The following is a 10,057-nucleotide window of genomic DNA, read 5'->3' as shown; positions in this document are numbered from 1 at the left end:
AGAAAATGGAAAGACATCCCTTGCTCATGGATAGGAAGAACAAACATTGTGAAGATGGCCATTCTCCCAAAACTCTTATACAGATTCAATGCAATCCCAATAGAAATACCATCAACATACCTTATAGATCTAGAGAAATCACTCCTAAATTTCATCTGGAACCAGAAGAGACCTAGAATCGCAAAGGCAATTCTAAGCAGCAAAGACAAAGCAGGAGGCATCACAATCCCTGACTTGAAGTTATACTACAAAGCAACAGTAGTAAAATCAACATGGTATTGGAATCAAAACAGAGCTGAAGATCAGTGGAATAGATTAGAAGATACAACCACAACTACGAACACACTCAACCACCTTATTTTTGATAAAGGAGCCAAGCAGGTTCACTGGAAGAACGACAGTCTCTTTAATAAATGGTGCTGGAAAAACTGGCTCTCCATTTGCCGAAAACTAAAGCTAGACCCATGTCTATCACCATGTACTAAATTAAAATCTAAATGGGTCAAAGATCTGAATATTAAAACAGAAACACTAAATCTATTGGAAGACAAAATAGGTAGAAACCTTGGAGACATAGGAGTAGGTAAAGAATTCATGAACAGGACTCAAACCGCACGGGAAATACTTCCCAGAATCAATAACTGGGACCACTTCTTATTAAAAAGTTTCTGCATGTCAAAAGAAATCTCCAGCATAGTGAAAAGAAAACCCACAAACTGGGAAAAGATTTTAGTGAACTCTCTCTCAGACAAGGGCCTCTTGTCTAAAACATATAAAGAATTAAAGAAACTCAGACCTCTGAAATTCAAAGATCCAATCCAAAAATGGGCATCTGAGATGAATATGCAATTCTCAGATGAAGAAATGCAAATGGCAAATAAATACATGAAAAAATGCTCATCATCATTGGTCATTAGAGAAATGCAAATTAAAACCACACTGAGATACCATCTCACTCCTGAAAGAATGGCCAGGATCAAGAAAACCGACAACAAATGCTGGAGAGGCTGTGGGCAAAAAGGAACTCTCCTGCACTGCTGGTGGGAGTGTAGACTGGTACAGCCTTTGTGGAGATCTGTCTGGAGGTTTCTCAAAAAGTTGGGACTGGAAATCCCATTTATTCCAGCTATTCCACTTCTAGGCATATTCCCAGAAGAACTGAAAGCATCATACCACAGTGATACATGTGCACCTATGTTTATAGCAGCACAATTTGTAATCGCCAGATCTTGGAAACAACCCAAGTGCCCATCAACTGAGGAATGGATAAAAAAGTTGTGGTATTTCTATACAATGGAGTATTATTCAGCTATAAAGAAGGATCACATTGAGATATTTATCAATAAATGGGCGCAGCTTGAGACCATACTCATTAGTGAAATAAATCAATCTCGCATGTGTGAATACCGAATAGTTTCCCTAATGTAAATAATGATTCAAATATATAAAAATATGTGGTAATCATGATTCCCCATTAGGTGGCCTTGAAGCCTTATAAAGTTTTCACTCATTAATTAGAAAGGCTTTATTCTGGGCTTCTTGATATGAAAATATTTGAAGCTAGAGTATATGAAGTTTTACCCAAATATTTCAAGGAAAAAGACACTATGGTAACTACTATTAAGTCAGGTTATAAGGTGGTCAAGTACTAGGTTATTGAAACAGTCATGCTGTGACCTCTATTGTTATATTGTTATGTCCTGTTTTATCTCAATCTCCCCCTTATTGTTTCAAAAAAAATTATTTAGTCATTTCTTATGTTTGTCTTAATTAAAGAAAAAATTCAAAAAAATTAGGATATATAAATAGTAACTCTTTTCGATTTCCTATTAACTTGTTTTGACGTCCTGTAGTACTCCCACAATCTTGTTTTGACTGATTAGACTCTGTTCCATTCTATATGATAGTATCAAGTTTGAAGACATAGGCAACTACTTTGAAGACAATAAGATTCACTAAGATACCCATTCTGGTTTGACTATTGTCTTCTTTGAAAGTCCTGTAATGTTTACAATGCCTAAGTTTTATTGGTCTTGTTCTCTACTGTTTTGTCCAACTTTATAATATCTAATAAGATAGACAATTCTTTTTAAGGAAACAAGGGACAACGTTGATAACCATTGTTGATAAACTTGTACTCTGTTCTACACCATGTGCTACGTCTATCCTTGGTATTGACTGACAGCTTTGTTTTGCCATATTTGACTGTATTCTTCCCCCCCCCAAGAAAGTAATAAGCACTAAGGAGTAATAAAATCCAAGATGTGTAAATTTTGTTGTAAAAAAGAGAGGGAAAAAAAAAAAGAAAAGGAGCTCTAACGGATATAACAGCAAGTGTGTTTGGGGGTGTTAAATAGCTGACTTTATCAATGTTTTTGGAACATTGAACACAGCTGTTTGCAGTCTCCCTGTTTGAATGTCCACCTTGTGTTCTTTGATACTGTGATTTGAGGAACTATTTTCAAGAAAATAGTGTGTAATCTACTAGCAGGTAATTTCTTATGTTATGGTTTTTTGTTTTGTTTTGTTTTGTTTTGTTTTGTTTTGTAGTTCTGTATTGCGTGTACCCTTACGCCGCTTTGGTTTGTTTTGTGTTTTTCTCTTTTTCCTCTTAAATAAAAAAAAAAGACAAAAAAAAAACAATTTTTTATTTTGTCTTTATGCATGTTCATACATGCAGAATATTTCAGATTACTATGAAATATTAAACATGATTTAGGTCTAACTGCCTTGTGTTTGAATCTGAGTTTGTCTTTCACTGACTTTTCCCTATTAAAACACTATTTAAATTAGGCAAGGTGAAACTGATATACCAGTTTTCTGAGGTCATACATTTTCGGGGTCAAGAGATCAGAGAAATGAATGGGGAAACAGGAGGATTCATTGAGTTTTACATGCATACTCAGCTTAACCATGAGATGCCCAAATGATGCCTAAGTGAGCTCTAAAGAAAAGACTCTAGTTTTTACACATTTTTTGAAAAGTTTGGTCTTTATAAATGGAAGACTAGGGGAGGGAGAAAGTGTACAAAAGCAAGACAAGTAATTTCAATCAATCAATAATTTATCCTCAATGGAGGCTCAAATTTATAATCTTGTAAGAATTGTTAATCTTGTAATAAACTGTTTACAGGACAGAATTACCAATGTATATTTAACTTAGGAAAAGATTATGGATATTGGGAAGGAGAGAAGGTGTTTGACAAAGATTACTTAAGACAGGGAAAGCTTAATTTTTTTAGCTGCCACTACAGTCCCCACTTTGATGCTTTCTATAGCACGTTTTAGTAGAGAACATCACTATCATTAACATTAACCTTTCGTGGGTGGTTAGCTCCCCATTGGGCAGAAGGAGAATTACAAAAAGAAAAAACAGGCGAAATGAGACTTACATTGGAGATCCCCATGTTGCTTGTGAGGCTTTGGTCATGAGTAGACTGGTCAGATTCCACGGTGAGGAGACTAATGTTGTTGTTTCCTTTGTATTGGGCTCTGTGTGGAATGGTCACTTTCCAGGGGACTAGAGAATCACTGTTGTTTCAGTGGTGACCTGATCTGACTACATTTTAGCTGATTTTTGTAATCTGCATCCTGCTGGCTGGTCCTCATGTCTTGGTCACTGGCTTCTGTTGACTATGGTGGATCTAAGGCACAGTTCCTGTAACTTTAGCAGCAATGAATTTGGAAAAGATTATGCCATAGAACCTATTCTTAAGGTCACCAAACAATGTCCCAATGAGAATGGAGGTATTGGATCTGTAAGGCACATGCACATAAGCACTTTCTTCTGTACAGAGTTATGACATCTTAAATAGCTAATTTAGATGTACATGTTTAACGTTAATATTTCTACATTTTAGATATCAACCTTCATTTTACATATGAATAGGGGTGGCCAGCAAAAGATTTGCAGGCAGCACACCTAGTTTGTTTGATAATGATGCACCAGACATAGAGGAAATCATGGGCCAAACTTGGTTTCAACTTAGGTGGATCTTTTGGCAATATTTTCACAATCATTGTTTGACAGTCAAGTTCATCTGCTCACTTTTCCTAATCTCTGCTGCCAGTAAGCCTTGTGAAGCTTCTATTTTATCTTTAACATTTGTGTGAGCTCTTGTAGTAGGGAAGCTATGAATGTGGGTCAAATCCCTGACCTTAAAGTCAAGAGTAGTCCAAATTTTTGGATGATGGTTCCTAACAGCATATACTGTACCAACCCTGAATCCTACTTGGTCATGAGATGTAGTCTTCTAGATGATTTTCTGCATTCCCTGCCAGTATCTTATTGTGGATTTTTGCATTTATGTTATTTAAAGTGATTGGCCTGAAGTTTTAGTGTTCTCTCTCTCTCTCTCTCTCTCTCTCTCTCTCTCTCTCTCTCTCTCTCTCCCTCCCTCCCTCCCTTTCTCTCTCTCCCTCCCTTTCTTTCTCCCTCCCTCCCTTTCCCTCTCTCTCCCTCCCTTTCTCTCTCTCTCCCTCCCTTTCTTTCTCCCTCCCTCCCTTTCTCTCTCTCTCCCTCCCTTTCTCTCTCTCTCTCTGCCTTATTTATTTATTTATGGCTGGATGTCTCTCTGGTTTTTTATCAGGATAATACTTGCTTCCAGAAATGGTGTTGGAAGTATTGTTTCACTCTCAATTTCACTAAAATGTTTTAGTGTTCGTGGCATTAGATGTTCTATAAATTTTTGTAGAATGCAGGAAAGAAACCATCATGGCCTAGCCTTTTCTTTGTTGATACATTTTAATTGCATGTCAATTTCATTGACTGATATGTTATTTAGAATATATCTTCTTGATTCTGTTGTGATAATTCACAAGTGTCTAAGAATATCTCCATTTCTGTTGTATTGTCCAATATTTTAGAGTACAGATTTTTAAAGTAGGTTTTGATAATTTTCTGAATATTCACAGTATTTCTTGTGATATAATCATTTTCATTTTTAATTGTATTTGTTTTGTTTTGTTTTCTTTCTTAGTTTTGAAAAAGAATGGTTAAAGGTTTAGCTATTTTATTTACTTGTAAAAGCAATTGTTTGATTCATGCTTTTTGCTGTTTTCTTACTGTGATGGGAATTAACTTCTGCTCTGATCTTTACAGTTTCCTGTCTTGTGTGAGGCTTGAGATGGATTTGTTCTTCCTTTTCTAAAAGACTGACATTCAACATTAGGTGTTTATTTGAGCTCATTCACTTTTCCTTTTTTCCTTTTCAGTGCTTGTTTCCATAACCTTTTTTGAAATCACACAATGAACGTATCTTTATGTCTTGTATTATCTTTATCTTATTCTTGGTATACACTGGGAACCAAACAATAGAATACAAAACTAAATCTTCCTTTACATAAAAGCTACTGTTCCTATTATACTCTCTGAATAAACAGTAATTTTGTGACCATGTAGATAGAATCTTATAAATGCTATCCATTACTTAAACATTATTTGAAATAGTCAATATTTTCTTTTATGTTTATTTGTTTATTTGGTATAACAACTAATCTTACTCACAATTGTCACAGTTCAGGACATCTCATTTTACCTGTCTCATTTCTTCTTCCTCTTGATCCAACTCAAACTTTTCTGCCTTTGAGGCCTCTTGATTGTCTTTATTGTTCCCCTTCTCAACCTACATAGCTCCTTTTTCTCTTCTCCCTTCCTGTCTTATCAATCTTTGCTGTGGTTGATTATTTTTTCTGACACAGGAAGCACTGTAGAGAAGATCTGTCTATTTTTAGGAAAGAAGTTCAAACCTGAAGAAGTAGATTTAGGCCTCCAGTATAGCACCTTTCAATTCATGAAAGAAAAAATGTCTGATACATATATTACTGAGGATTTCTCACTTATGAGAAAAGATTAGAAAAATTTCTCTGCTTTCAAAATCTGTCAGGGGATATGGAAGACATTTCTCTTGGCTAGAATAGAAAGTGAATAGTTAAGATGCCTGAAGTTTTAATCTTCATGCTCAGAGTGGAGCCCAATCATTCATTAATTCCCCATTCTTCCACAATTCCCTTCAATATCACATTTCCGGTGACATCAATTTTTTCAAAAACATCCCACACATAAAATTTCCACCACTTCTCAAGCAACAAGGCTCATACCCAAGTCTTTCAACTAGGTTTAGTGATTATTTGCAAAGCATTGCAATATACAATGTTTCTTTAGTCAATTATTATTATTTATATCATTTGTAAAATTCTGGAATGTAGTACCTGGCACAGATTTGGAATTTGTTTTAGTACTGGGCATCAAGTTCATCACTTCATCCTTGCCAGAGAGTTGCTTATGCCAGAGAGCTAATTCCCTGGCCCCAAAAATCTGGATTCTATGAGGTTACTTTTTTAATAGTAATTGTGGATTGAACAGAGAAAAATGAATGAAACTTAATTTATCCATTATTAATTTAGTTTTAAGTTCAAGAAATATACTAGTGATTAATCAAATAACTAATAAAAAAACTGAAGCTGTTCATGCTACAGTGCTAAACATTTTAACAAGGACCAATAATTGAGTGAGCTTTGTTCAAAACAATGTTATTGACTCACTAGGGGTTCAATATTCAGAGGCAATTAAAAACATAGACTATAGCATCATTCAACCAGTCTCCACAATTCTTAGTAATACTATTTAACACAACTTTAAAAATATGTCTTCATAACCAAGAGAAATGGGTTGAATAGTCTATACTCAGGAATTGGCACTTGAAGATGGAAGTATGTGAAAGCAATTATATTTGGACACAGGATTTTTACAGAGGGAATTAAGCTAACGTGATATTATTGCATCAGTTATAGCTGAGCATGATTGATGTTTTTAAAAGAGGGAATTAGGACACAGACAGAAATAGGACAATGTGGAGATATGGAACAAGGTGGTCATCTACAATCAATGAGAGAGACCTATAACATATGCTTGCCTCACCACCCTTGTAAGAGGCCAGGACTCACCAACAACATTAACTGACATTCCATCCTCCAGAAATATTAGAAAATTAATGCCTGTTACTTAAACTACCCACCCAGTTTGTGTTACCTTGTTATGACTGTGCTAGCAATAAAATACAAGAGTATTTCAAGATTTTTGAATCAAGTAGAAACATGAAAAGGAATCCACATCTGCATGTAGGTAGATCTGGGAATAATTCACATTCAATGATTGAGAGTTTGACATGGAAAACTTGGGCATTCCAATTTAATCTATTGCATTATTAAATGACAAATTCTGTTAAAACAGACATGGTAAAAAGAAATAGAATCTAAAAATTCAAAAGTTTGAACCTGGCTTGCAGTGATAAGACTGTATACAGGGTAAGCTGAGAGAGAGTGGGAAAAATGAAAGTGTTTCTGTGCAGGCAGAGGTGTAAATGATATGCATCAAGGCATAGAAAAGCTATTGACTTTCACCTGGTCCTCCAGCTATGCCAGCTACTTTCTCCATGTCAGGTTGATTCTAGGAATGAGATGTTTTGAAGTCTTAAACCCTATTATTGGATCTGATCTAAGACTCTAATGCTAAGTTTTCCTGGAGTCATGGTGGCCTAGAAGAACCACTTCACTATAGCTCCAGCTGAAGCATTTGATAAAATATATCAAGGGAAGATGGCAGAATATCTTCCAAAACTGTTTCCATGGGAAGAATGTGGAAAATTTCTACATGTTATATGAATACCGATGTCTGTGTTGCAGACCTTGTTCTTCTGAATACCTGGGAGGTCATAGCATAAAATCTAAGATTTCATTGTGAAGTTATGAATTATCAAATCTTTACATTTTGGTGGCCTCCTTAGTAAAAATTGCCTGTTTTGTCATATTGATTTCATAGTATCTACACTTACGAAATTTATCATGTTCATCTGTATGCTGCATTGCAGGGAAAATTTCTTAAAATCCTTAAATTTTGTCAAACTGGGTTTTTTGTTTGCCTTCTTATTTAGTTTGTTACTAGGGATCAAACTGAAGACTTTGTGCTTGCAAGGCAGGCAATTATGCTGCTGAGATAAATCCCCAGGACTGTTTAATTATTTATTTGTTTATCTATATTTTGATAAAAGAAATCACACTCATGACCTTGCCCTTAACAGGCAGTCCCTGGGCTACTGTTTTCTACATTTTTAGGAACATCTGTCTTGGTCATTGGCTTCCATTGGCAACCCTGGATCCTAGGCACAGTTCTGTAACTTTTGCAACAATGGGATTGGACCTTGTTTTTGTTTTTGTTTTTGTTTTTGTTTTTGTTTTTGTTTTAAGAGGAAAAAATATAAATATGTATATACCAGAGATTTGGAGCAGGCTAATTGGAGAGAAAAAATGGTTATACATTACATATTATTATCATCCCATGCAGAATCCCAGATATATTCATAACAACTTGTTCAAACAATATTACTGCAAACCTTTTTCAGAGAACTAAGAGAATTAACAGTATAGCTCTTTTTATTATAATTAAAAGGTATAAAATCATCAAGCATATAATTCTATTTTCTATCATTTGTGCCCCCAGAAATCATTACTATTTGACTTCAAATTTTATAGTTTCTTATCTGGTTTATGTTTTTACTTGGTAATGTTACATGGGAAATATTCAAGAATTTATATAAACTGTACAGTTTATATATCAATTCATGATGAATTGATACTTTTATTCACTGTTTTATAATTTGTTTTTATTCATGTTGATACCTGCATAACATTTCAGAATTATAATGAAATATTAAACATTATTTAGGTCCAACTGCCTTGTGATTAAATCTGGGTTTATCCTTCACTGATATTCCCCTATTAAAACAATATTTAATTGGGCATGCTGCAAACAGATATGCCAGTTTTGTAAGGTCATACATTTCCGGAATCCAAGAGATCAGAGAAATCAATAGGGAAACAGGAGGATTTACTGAGTTTTAGGAGCATACTCAGCTTAAACATGAGATGCCCAAACGATGCCTAAGTGAGCTCTAAAGAAAAAGCTCAAGTTTTTACATATTTTGTTGAGAAGTTTGGTCTTTATAAATGGAAGACTAAGGGAGGGAGAAAGTGTACAGAAGCAAGACAAGCAACTTAAATCAATTAGCAATTTATCCTCAGTGGAGAATCAAATTTATAACCATATAAATACAAGATGTAATAAACTGTTTACAAGACACAATTACCAACATATCTTTACCCTGAGGAAAAGTTTATAGCTATGGGGAAGGAGGGAAGGTGCATGATGAGGAGTACTTCATAGAGGGAAAGCTTGATTTTTTTAAACTTCCACGTAAGTCCCTGCTTTGATGCTTTCTATATGAAGTTTTAGTATAGAACATCACTATCATTAACATTCCTCTTTTCATAGGTGGTTTGCTTCCTATTGGGCCGAGGGAGAATTAAATACACACACAAAAATAGCAGTGCAAAATGAGCCTTATGATCACATTGAGATATTTATCAATAAATGGGCGCAGCTTGAGACCATACTCATTAGTGAAATAAATCAATCTCGCATGTGTGAATACCGAATAGTTTCCCTAATGTAAATAATGATTCAAATATATAAAAATATGTGGTAATCATGATTCCCCATTAGGTGGCCTTGAAGCCTTCTAAAGTTTTCACTCATTAATTAGAAAGGCTTTATTCTGGGCTTCTTGATATGAAAATATTTGAAGCTAGAGTATATGAAGTTTTATCCAAATATTTCAAGGAAAAAGACACTATGGTAACTACTATTAAGTCAGGTTATAAGGTGGTGAAGTACTAGGTTGTTGAAACAGTCATGCTATGACCTCTATTGTTATATTGTTATGTCCTGTTTTATCTCAATCTCCCCCTTATTGTTTCAAAAAAAAATTATTTAGTCATTTCTTATGTTTGTCTTAATTAAAGAAAAAATTCAAAAAAATTAGGATATATAAATAGTAACTCTTTTCGATTTCCTATTAACTTGTTTTGAAGTCCTGTAGTACTCCCACGATCTTGTTTTGACTGATTAGACTCTGTTCCATTCTATATGATAGTATCAAGTTTGAAGACATAGGCAACTACTTTGAAGACAATAAGATTCATTAAGATACTCATTCTGGTTT

The sequence above is a fragment of the Cavia porcellus genome, unplaced genomic scaffold (genome assembly GCF_034190915.1).
Source record: "Cavia porcellus strain 051 isolate PalLab524CR breed Dunkin Hartley unplaced genomic scaffold, mCavPor4.1 scaffold_7, whole genome shotgun sequence".
Taxonomy (NCBI): Eukaryota; Metazoa; Chordata; class Mammalia; order Rodentia; family Caviidae; genus Cavia; species Cavia porcellus.
This window is presented reverse-complemented; position numbering follows the sequence as displayed.